The 12,092-nt window shown below is 39.8% G+C and overlaps 1 long non-coding RNA gene across 2 annotated transcripts in view; it reads left to right on the top strand.

Annotated features, from left to right (window-relative positions):
- Window positions 1–12,092, top strand: part of LOC139026340 (uncharacterized) — a 22,629-nt gene that overhangs the window by 6,256 nt on the left and 4,281 nt on the right. For both annotated transcript variants that reach the window (XR_011478118.1, XR_011478117.1), the window contains exon 2: window positions 2,410–2,477. This is a non-coding gene — a long non-coding RNA (uncharacterized lncRNA). The remainder of the gene's footprint in view (window positions 1–2,409; window positions 2,478–12,092) is intronic.

Consider the following 12,092-nt stretch of genomic DNA (forward strand, 5'->3'; position numbering starts at 1 on the left):
ACTGATACTGGAGTTAACCCTATTATTACCTGATACTGTGTTAACCCTATTTATACTGATACTGGGTAACCCTGTAATACTGATACTGGGTTAAACCGCTGTTTATACTGATCACTGGGTTAACCCTGTTTATACTGATACTGGGTAACCTATTGATACTGATACGGGTTAACACTATTCATACTGATACTGGGTATACCCTATTGATACTGATACTGGGGTTACCACTGTAACTGATACTGGTTAACTCCCACCCTGGTTTATACTGATAACTGGGCTTCTACACACATTGAATTACTTGATATGGGTTAACCCTATTTATACTGATACTGGGGTTAACCCTATTATATTACTGATACTGGTTAAACCCTGTTAATACTGATGACGGGTTAACACTATTTTATACTGATACTGGTAACCCTGTTTATACTTATTACTGGGTTAACCCTGTAATACTGCATACTGGCGGTTAACCCTGTTAGACTGATACTGGTTAACCCGTTATACTTGATACTGGGTTAACCTATTGATAACTGGATACTTGGGTTAACCCTGTTAATACTGGATACTGGGTTAACCTGTTTATACTGATACTGTGTTAACACTATTAATTACTAGATACTGGGTTACCCTATTTATACTGATACTGGGTTAACCCTATTATACTGATACTGGGTAACCCTATTGATACTGATACTGGATGATTAATAACTACTGGGTTATACGTTGATAACTGGTTAACCTATTTATACTGATTACTGGTAACACTTTCTTACTGTTTAACCATTAACTGTATACTGGGTTAACCTATTTATTACTGATACTGGGTTAACCTTTTAATACTTGATACTGGGTTAACCCTGTTTATACTGTATTACTGGGTTAACCCTGTTAATACTGATACTGGGTTAACCCACTATTTTATACTGATACTGGGTAACACTAATGATACTGAACTGGGTTAACACTATTTATACTGATACTGGGTTAACCCTGTTTATACTGATACTGGGTTAACCCTAATGATACTGATACTGGGTTAACACTGTTTATACTGATACTGGGTTAACCCTGTTTACACTGATCCTGGGTTAACCCTATTTATACTGATACTGGGTTAACACTATTTATACTGATACTGTGTTGACACTATTTATACTGATACTGGGTTAACCCTATTGCTGCGATGCATAGGGTGTTTTCCTTTTTCACCAGTGACCCGGGTTCACTGCCCCGCTGTTTGCTACAATATTAATATCATAGACTACCTGATGAACAAAGAGACACAATAATATGAAATGATTTTAGGATAATATCAGTAAGTGTTGATTCAGAGTTGTCTTCTGGGTTCAGCCTTGTAGCTGTCTTTATCAATTGGATGAAATATAACAATGACATGATCTCAGAGTTGGGAGATTACCAGTCCCTGTCTCAGAGTTGGGAGATAACCAGTCCCAGTCTCAGAGTTGGGAGATAACCAGTCCCTGTCTCAGAGTTGGGAGATAACCAGTCCCTGTCTCAGAGTTGGGAGATAACCAGTCCCTGTCTCAGAGTTGGGAGATAACCAGTTCCTGTCTCAGAGTTGGGAGATAACCAGTCCCTGTCTCAGATTTGGGAGATTACCAGTCCCTGTCTCAGAGTTGTGAGATAACAGTCCCAGTTTAAATCACCATGACAACCATTTCATTATTTCTCCAGAGCAGCAAGGGAATCTAGAGACTCAACCCTTTTTTTTCGTAAGGAAAACTCAAGTCTGATATTTCTAAGTGGACTTTACAAACTTCAGAAACCTTTTTAAACCTCGAATACACTACAAGTTTTACATTTCCTGCATTGCTGGAAAGTTGTTCTGCAGTGTGGGGTGATCAAATTAAGATCCTACATCTGTACAGATAATTGTACATGGGGATATGTATGGGGGTCTATAACATCCAATCACAGATGTTTACAGCAGCTGACAGTTGCAACGTTATTGTTAATAACTCAAACTGCCTTTCAGATAAAGACATAATGTCTGTACAGATGTAGGGTCTTAATTTTATCACCCTGTTGCAGAAATACTAAACTTGTAGTGTATTTGAGTGTAATTAAGCTTTAAAAAAGGTTTCTGAAGATGATCAATTCCACTTTTCCATTTAAAAATTGTTCATTAATTTTAATCCACATAATAATTCAAATGTCCTGTTTCTGCAGGATTATTTTCCTGCTGTAGCAAACTGGTTCAAATTAAGATCCAACATCTGCAGCAATATACCTCTCTCTAATGTATATGACTACATCAGGATATATATATATACCTCTCTCTAATGTACATGACTCTATCAGGATATATATACCTCTCTCTAATGTATATGACTACATCAGGATCCACTTTTGACCATTTGACATCTTTTATTTACTGTTGTTTAGGCTGGTTGAATGAGTTGTCTATGAAAGCTACTTCATCTGCCAGAAAACAGGCGGCTGCACCAGTGACTGTAAGTTATGTGATTTCCTCATATGAAATTAAAAGTATGTTTGTAGCCTACGCAGTTACACAATGGCTGTTGAAACTGTGGCACATACTTCTCTGTAACATTAAATAGATGTGTTGGTATGTAGGAAAGACGGGCAGACTCTCTGTAGGTCTAGGTTACCTACAAACTATTATAAGGTTAAGACTACATCAGACCTTCAATAGTCAGAGTAGGTTGGAGCTATGATCACTGTTGTTGACAAACCTGATGGTGTCTGTGGACTGATCTGAAAAGGTTTAGGCTGGTCATCTATAATATTTAGGCTATAGCCGAGGTATAGACCTTGATCTGCATATCACTAACAAACTGCTAGTATACATTATAACCTAGTCTACTTTACATAATATAACATCTACATATCACTAACAACCCACTACTATACATTATAACCTAGTCTACTTTACATAATATAACATCTACATATCACTAACAACCCACTATTATACATTATAACCTAGTCTACTTTACATAACAGGAGTAACTTTCCAACCGATGTCGTTCAGATCTGTTTTCTTTGGAGATAAGTAGCGGCTACGATTGTTAGTTATATATGTTGATGTATTTGTTTTTATAGGTGTGATATTGTTATTGTATTATGAGTTGAGATTATTTGTATTGTTTATGGTTTGATGGTTGTTATGTGTATTCATATGTTGAGCTATTGTTTGTGTATTCTCTAGTTGATGATTATGTATGTGTTTATTAGTTGGATGTATTTATGTTATTCATGAGTGATGATATTTTATTGTATTATATAGTTGATGATATTGTTTGTGTTTAATAAGTTGAATGATTTGTTATGTGTATTATATGTTTGTTGTATTTGTGTTGTGTATTGTATAGCTTGCATGATATTGTAATCTGTTATTCTTAGTTGATGATTGATATTGTGATGCTGTTTCATGTAGTGATGATATTGTTATGTGTATTCATATAGTTGATGATATTGTTATGCTTTTTCTAGTTTGATGATATTGTTATGGTTATTCATTAGTTGTGATATTGTAATTGTGTACTTCATATCGTGTATGATATTGTTTGTGTATTCATGATGTTCGGCATGAGTATTGTTTGTTATTCTATGTTGATGATTATTGTTATGGTCTTTAGTTAGTTGTGATATTGTTATGTGTATTCTATAGTTGATGATATTGTTGGTGGACAGTGTTATAATTGTCCTACTCTCCTTAATGTTTGATATAAATGAGCATGAACGTGGGGTGAATTCCTGTCTGTGGTCCAGCGGTGGCCCAGGCATGATCGCTCCTACACTATCTGATCTAAAGGGGTTCTCTGGTTTTGTCCCCTAGGAAGAATCCTTTGTAGAACCTTTTTTGCACTAGTAGAACCTTTTGGGTTCCATACAAACCCTTTCCACAAGAGGGTTCTAATGCGAGCCAGCAGGGTTTCTCTGGAACCAAGCGTTCTCCTTGGGGACAGCCGGAAGGGAGCCGTTTGGGAAACCCTTATTCTAAGGAGTGTACTTTCATAGGCCTACGACCTTGTTCTTCTCAAACAGGCTTCAAAACACCAACAAGCAAAACTACTTTTTTTCTCTTGCTAATCTCTGTTAATGCTTTTCACTCAGGAGGGTTTGTTGTGTGGACAGAGAGACACTATAAATATGTGGAAGACTAACAACAAATTACACTTCCTCAAACAGCTTGTGTGTATTCTTATGCGCACCGTGCATAACGTTTGGCAACATAAACCATCTCAGGTCACGCTGTACGGTGTTTAGGTAAACTGTTTATGCACATTTTAACTGTTGGCTTGGAGTAACTAATTGAATACAACCGCAGGTTGGTAGCTACGACTCGGTGTTGGATACCTGATGCTGAACTGACGTAGCCGTGAGGCGGCTGTACTATGATGCGCCTTGTATGCTGAACCTGAACGTAGCTTGAGGGCTGTTACTATGATGCCTGCTGGATGCTGAACCGAACGTAGCTTGAGGGTTACATGTGCCTGCTGATGCTGAAACGCCTGAACGATAGCTTGTAGGGGCTGTACTATGATGCCTGCCTGATGCTGAACCTGACGTAGGCTTGAGGGGCTGGTACTATGTGCCTGCCTGATGCTGAAACTCTGAACGTAGCCTTGAGGGGGTGTACGTGATGATGCCGCCTGCTGATGCTGAAACGCTGACGTAGCCTTGGTGGACTATGATGGCCTGCCTGATGCTTGAACCTGACGATCAGCCTGAGGGGTGTACTATGATGCCTGCCTGACTGCTGAAACTGCTGAACTAGCCCTTGAGGGGTTGTCTATGATGCCCTGGCCTGATGCTGAAACCTGATACGTGCATGAGGGTCATACTATGTACAGGCCGTAGACTTACTGGTTTTCTAAGCTGCCCGCTTCAGTTAGGCACCACATTCCAGCTTAGGCCTCATCCCATCGCAATTATACAGAGTGTTAACCAGCTTCAGTTAGCTTTCCACATTCCAGTCAGGGCCTCATCCATCGAATATACCAAGTGTTGCAGGTTCAGTTAGCTTCACATTCCGCTCAGCCTCAGTCATCGAGATATACAGACGCTAGTCATCAGCGAGTGCTCTCTCGCAGAACGGAAATATCTCAATGACTTGAAATGTTCTGGTTGTGAATTTCAGCGCTACAAGGTGAGAATCCTGCCCAGGGATTATTGTAAAGTGTGTAGATAAAATCTTAAACTGTATTGGTTTTTAATGTTAGATTATAGTGAAGTAAAACACTTCCTAACAGTAGATAAATTAAATGTTGTTAATGTTAGTATAGTGAAGTTAAACACTCCTACAGGATCAGTAATGTATGGCTCTGTAATGTGTAGTATAGGTGAAGTAAACACTCCCAACAGTAGCATATTAAACTGTGTGATGGGTAATGTTGCTATGTGACCGTAAAACACTCCTAACAGTTAGAGAATTAAATTTGTATGGTGTGAATGTTGTATTAGTGAAGTAAAACACTCCTAACAAGTAGATAAATTAAATGGTATGCGTGTTAATGTTAGTATAGTGAATGGGCAGTAAAAACCCCTACAGTAGATTACATTCAATGTATGTTGTAATGTTAGTATAGTTGAAGTAAAACACAGCCTAACAGTAGATAAATTAATGTTATGGTGTAATGTTAAGTTATAGTGAAGTAAAAACACTCCTAACAGTAGATAATTTAAATGTATGGTGTAATCGTTAGTATAGGAAGTAAAAAACATCCCTAACAGGTTCTACTTCTACTGAGGGACAGGTTGGGTCAGTTTAATCAGACAACATGGAGCTGAATGGCGTGAAGTCAATTCAATGTTCATATTTACCTATTAATATGTGTCTACTTTAACTATTTCATATGATACATACAGTTGATATACAGTACAGTGGGATATACAGATTGATAGACAGTACAGTGGAGATACAGTGAACTACGTACAGTGGTATACAGTTGATTACGTCAGTTGGCTTACAGTGTATATACGTAACGTGGCTAATACAGTTGATATACAGATACCAGGTGGATACTATAGTTTGATTTACAGTTACAGTGACTATTACAGTTTGATATTACAGTGACCAGCTGGCCTCTAACAGTTGAATATACAGTACATGGCTTATACAGTTATATACAGTACTGACTATACCAGTTGATATACGAGTACAGTTGATATACAGTTGATCACTACAAGACTACCAGTGACTATACAGGTTGTATGACCGCTACAGTTGATATACGTTGCATATACCAGTACGTGGACTATGACAGTTTGATATACAGTACAGTGTGATTCAGTTGTTATCGAGTACAGTTGATATACAGTTTTGTATACGAGTGGGCTATACGTTGATATTACAGTACAGTTGCATACAGTTGATATACAGTACAGTTGTATACAGTTGACTCTACAGTACAGTTGATAGTCAGTGAATGATAAGCTTACAGTATATACCAGTTGATATACAGTCACGTGGATATAGTTTGATATTACTACAGTGGCTGATGTTTGATTTGCGTCAGTGGCTATACAGAACAGGTGGCTATATCTTGATAACAGTGATCAGTCTTTACATTAATAACTGGTCCATTTACAGTATCATTATATTATTCAGAGAGATGAACAAGAGATAGGTGCAGTATATTAGTTTATTTAGTGTCAGTTCAGGAGGATGGCTTGATGTGTGTGCAGCGTAGAGTGTAGAGTCTTTAGTCTCTATGGGCGCAGAGTGGACAGTTGGTGAGGCACAGCATGCCTTTAAGTTTATGGCAGATGGCGGTTGGTAGAGGGGCCACCAACATAGTCTTTGTTCTCTATGGACAGCGATGGCAGGTTGGTGAGGGCACAGCATAGTCTGTAGTCTTATGGCCAGGTGGCAGTGGTGAGGAGAGTCCACGTATGGCAGATGAGGTGGGCCATGTTTTAGTCTCTATGGGATGGCCATGGCAGGGCATAGCCAGGTCTTATGGAAGTGCAGTTGGCACACAGATAGTCGTCTAGTCTCTTGGCATGGGGGCAGTTGGTGAGGGCCACAGCATAGTCTTTTAGTGCTCTATGGCCAGGTGGCAGTTGCGTAGGTGCCACAGCATAGTCCTTTAGTCTCTTTATGGGCCAGGTGGCAGTTTAGGTGAGGCACAGCATAGTCGTCGTGTGTATCTATGGGCAGGATGGGTGTGAGGGACCAGCATAGTCTTTTAGTCTCTATGGACAGAGTGGCAGTTGGTGAGGGCCAAGCATAGTCCTTTTAGTCTCTATGTGGCCAGATGGCCGTGGTGAGGCGGCCACTAGCATAGTTTTAGTCTTATGGCCAGGTTGGCCGTTGGTGAGGGGCCACTGCATAAGGTCCTTTAGTCTTCTATCGGGCCAAGGTGACCAGGTTGGGGGGCACAGCATAGTCCTTTGTCTCTATGGCGACAGTTTGCCAGGTTGGTGAGGGCCACTGCATAGTCCTTTAGTCGCCTATGGACAGTAATGACAGTGTGGTGAGCGCCACAGCATTAGTCCTTTAATCTCTATTGGACAGATGGCCAGTGGTTAGGGCCCTGCTAGTCTTTAGGTCTCTATGCGACAGCTGGCCAGTTGGGTGAGGGCAACAGCATAGTCCTTTAGTCTCTATGGGCCAGAGTGCCAGTGGGTGAGGGCACACGCCATAGTCCTTAGTCTCTATGGGCACAGAGTGGAAGTGTGCGTGAGGGCCACAGACTTAGTCCTTTAGTCCTCTATGGGGACAGCATGGCCAGTTGGTGAGGGCCACGCATAGTCCTTTCGTCTCTATGGCAGAGATGGCAGTTGGTGAGGGCGCACAGCATAGATCTTGGACTCTATGGGCCAGGCTGGCCAGTTGGTGGAGGGCCACAGCTAGGCCTTTAGTTCTCTATGGGCCAGGTGGCCATGTTGGTGAGGGCGCACAGCCATAGTCCTTCTAGGCTCTATGGGCAGTAGTGAGGCCACGGCATAGTCCTTGTAGTCTCTATGGGCCAGATGGCCAGTTGGTGCGGGCCACGGCATAGTCCTTAATCTCTATGGGCCAGGTGGCCAGTGGTGAGGGCCACCGCATAGTCCTCTCGTATCTATGAGCCAGTTGGTGAGGGCCACAGCATAGATCCTTTAGTCTCTATGGGAACAGCTGAGCAGGGTGGTGAGGGCCACAGTAGTCCTTTAAGTCGCTATGGGCAGCGATGGTCAGTTGGTGAGGCCACTGCATAGTCTTTTAGTCTCTATGGGCCAGCGTGGCCAGTTGGTAGGGCCATGCATAGGTCTTAGTCTCTACTGGCCAGCAGTGACCAGTTGTGTGAGGGCCACCGAGCACTAGTTCCTTTAGTCTCTATGGACAGCGTTGCAGTTGTGTGGGAGGGCCACTGCATAGTCCTTTGTCTCTATGCGACAGCGGATGGGCAGTTGGTGAGCGCCACAGCATAGTCCTTTATCTCTATGTGGACAGATGGCCAGTGTGGTTAAGGGACCCTGCATAGTCCATTTAGTCTCTATGGGGGACAGGTGGCCAGTTAGGCTGAGGGCCACATGCATAGTCCTTTAGTTCTTCTATGGACAGATGGACCAGTTGGTGAGGGCCACGATAGTCTTTAGTCTCTATGGGAACGATGGCCAGTGCGGTGGACGGCCACAAGGCTAGTCCTTTAGTGCTTCTTATGGACGGATGGTCCGTTGGTGAGGGCCAGCTGACGCATAGTCCTTTGTCTCTATGGGAAGATGGCCAGTTGGTGAGGGCCACAGCCCTAGTCCCTTTAGTCTTCTATGGGACAGCATGGTCAGTTGGTATGAGGGCCACAGAGACGGGGGAAACAGAAAAGCTGTTCAGATGGGGGTCTATAACATCCACTCACAGGGTTTCGCAGCTGACCAATTGTACGTTGATATAACTCCACGGACCTTATTCAGATTAAAGACAATCTCGGTACAGATGGTAGTCTTTAATGTTGATCAACCTGTTGCTGGACATGACAACTTTTGTACTGTATTGAGTTTGGTGGTAGCTTTAAAAAAAGTTTCTCTGAAGATGGATAATTAAACATTTCCATTTTTAAAATGGTTCAGTTATCTATAACTCTACATGGTACATGCAGTCATGTCCTTTGCTGGCGGAAGACATGTTCCTGCGGTAGCAAACTGGTTCAACTAGAGTCCAGACATCGCTAGCAATATACCTCTCTAATTGTATTGACCGTACTATCGGATTATATATACCTTTCTTCTAGTGTAAATGGCTCTACAAGGGATATATATACCTTCTCTAATGTATATGGCTTATATCAGTGATTAATATTACCTCCTCTCGAATGTATATGACCTATATCAGGATATATATAACCCTCTCTCTAATGTATGATGGCTATATCATGGATAATATATACCTCGCTCTATGTATTTGGCTATCATCAGGATATCACTATACCTCTCTCTAACTGTATTGACTTCTATCAGCATATATTTACCTCTCTCTATGTATATGACATCTTCAGGATATATATACCTCTCTCTCACTTGTATAGGCGTCTATCAGGAATACTATACTCTCTCTAAATGTATATGGGACTATTTCAGAATTGATATACCTCTCTCTAATGTATATGACTCTATCAGGAGTTATATTATACTCTCCATCTAGATGTATTTGGGCATACTATCAGCTATATATATACCTCTCATCTAATGTAATTGGACTCGATCCAGGATTCACTATTTGACCATTTTAAATCTTGCCTATTTACTGTGTGTTTAGGTGGATGGAATGAGTCTGTCTCATGACAGCTACCCTTCATCTACAAGAAAAACGGCGGCGCACCAGTGACTGTAGTTATTGTGGATTTCCCTCATTGAAATTAAAGGTAGTGTTGGTCAGGCTACGCAGTTACAAAATGGCTGTTTGAACTGTGCGACACTATTTCTCTGGTACTTAAATACATGGTAGGAAAAGACGGGCACAGGACTCTAGTACCTCGTAGGGCTCTAGGCGAACCTATCAAACCTATTATAAGGTACGAGCGTCGAACGTCAGACAGTTCATAGTCAGAAGTAGGATTGGAGCCATGATTTCACTGTGTTGAAGCAACCTGATTCGTGATGTCTTGTGAACTGATCTGAGACGGTTGGAGGCCTGGCTCATCTATGACTATGTACAGTATACTAACAGTACATGCTCTGTCTGCTACTGGTACGGACTACTAACCATTTGTGACAACTGACGGCTGAAAGCAGGTTGATAGGGCTAGTAGCGAGTATAGACCAACGATCTACATACTCACGAACAAAACCCACTTTAATATATTATAACCGTGGTCTACTTTAACATTAATATAACATCTACATTCACTAACAAACCCACTACGGTATACTTTATAACCTAGTTACATCACATAATCTAAATCTATATATCCACTAACAACCCACTTATAGAGACATTACGTACCTAGTCTACTCTTACATATATACACTGATCCACTAACTCCCACTACATATACATTATAACCCTAGTCTACATTTACATAACTATAACATCTACATATCACTAACAACCACATTATACATTACTAACCTAGTTACTTTACATAAGTATAACTCTGCATGATCACTAACAACCACTATTATACAGGTATAACCTAGTCCTACTTAACATAATATAACATATACTAATACTAACACCCACTATATACATTATTAAACCTAGCTACTTTACATACATATAAACATCTACTATCACTAAACCCACTACTATAATACATTATAACCCTGAGTCTACTTGTACCTACAGTGAGATATGATAAGCTATACATATCATTCTAACATAACCGTGTATCTATATTACATTATAACCTAATGTCTGTAGCATATAATAAACACTTACATATACCTACAACCCACTCTTATCATTCATTATACTCCCTCGCTCTACTTATCATATATAACATCTGTACTATATCACTAACGCAACCACGACTATACATTATAACCTAGTGCTACTTAATAACTCAGTCACTCAGAACCATAGTATCCAACACCACCACTATACTTGACTTACCTATGTCTACTTTACATAATTATAACATTCTACATATCACTAAAACACGCCACTACTAAATTATAACCTATGTCTACTTCTAACATAATATTAAACATCTACATATCACTAACAAACCCACGTATTACTATACTTATATCTCTAGTCTACTTTCACGCTATCACTATAACTCTACATATCACTACAAAACCCACTTACATATACATTCTAACCTAGTCTACGTTTAGCTAGTATAAACCTATCTGACTTGATTGCCATTAAACTTTCTGAATGCTATCAACGATTTCCCACCAGATCAATCATGTCGTTTTAGCCCTTCTGTCTATATTCTCAGATACGTTTGAAAAAGAACAGATGAAGAAATAAATCTGTGTTCGCCATGTTACCTGTTCGTGAATACAAACCTTAACAAACAGTGACTTATCTCCTTAGTATGGATTATGTATTGTGTGCCTGTACTGTCGATATAACTACCTTAACAAACGTACTTATTATTATTATTCATTATTGTTGCTGTACCATGTCCTATACCTACGCTTAAACAACCAGTGACTTATTATGATTTAATTATTATTGTTGCCCTGTACTGTCTATTAACTCCTTAGACAAACAGGAGCGATATTCTTTTATGGTTGTTGCTCTATGTTCTATAACTACTTAACAAACAGTGAGCCTTATTGATTATTATTATTATTTAATTATTGTATTGTTGTTGCCGTGTTACTGTCTATAACATCCTTACAAACGTGACATTTATTATTACTTGATCTTTACTATTGTTGCTTGTTACTGTCATAATAAACTACCTTAACAACAACCAGGTACTCATCATCATATATTATTAAGTATATTATTGTTGGTAGCGGTCTTCTATAACTACTTAACAACAGTGCTGTATTATGTATGTATGTATTTTATTCTTATTATTATTATACTATTACTTATTGTTGCTTGTACTATCACTATAACTACCTTCAACAAACATGACTTATAATTTTCATTTATTGTTGCATGTATACTGTCTATAACTACCTTAACAACAGTGCACTTTATGATCCTATGTTATTGT

The sequence above is a fragment of the Salvelinus sp. IW2-2015 genome, unplaced genomic scaffold, assembly GCF_002910315.2.
Source record: "Salvelinus sp. IW2-2015 unplaced genomic scaffold, ASM291031v2 Un_scaffold4481, whole genome shotgun sequence".
In the NCBI taxonomy this organism is placed as follows: Eukaryota; Metazoa; Chordata; class Actinopteri; order Salmoniformes; family Salmonidae; genus Salvelinus; species Salvelinus sp. IW2-2015.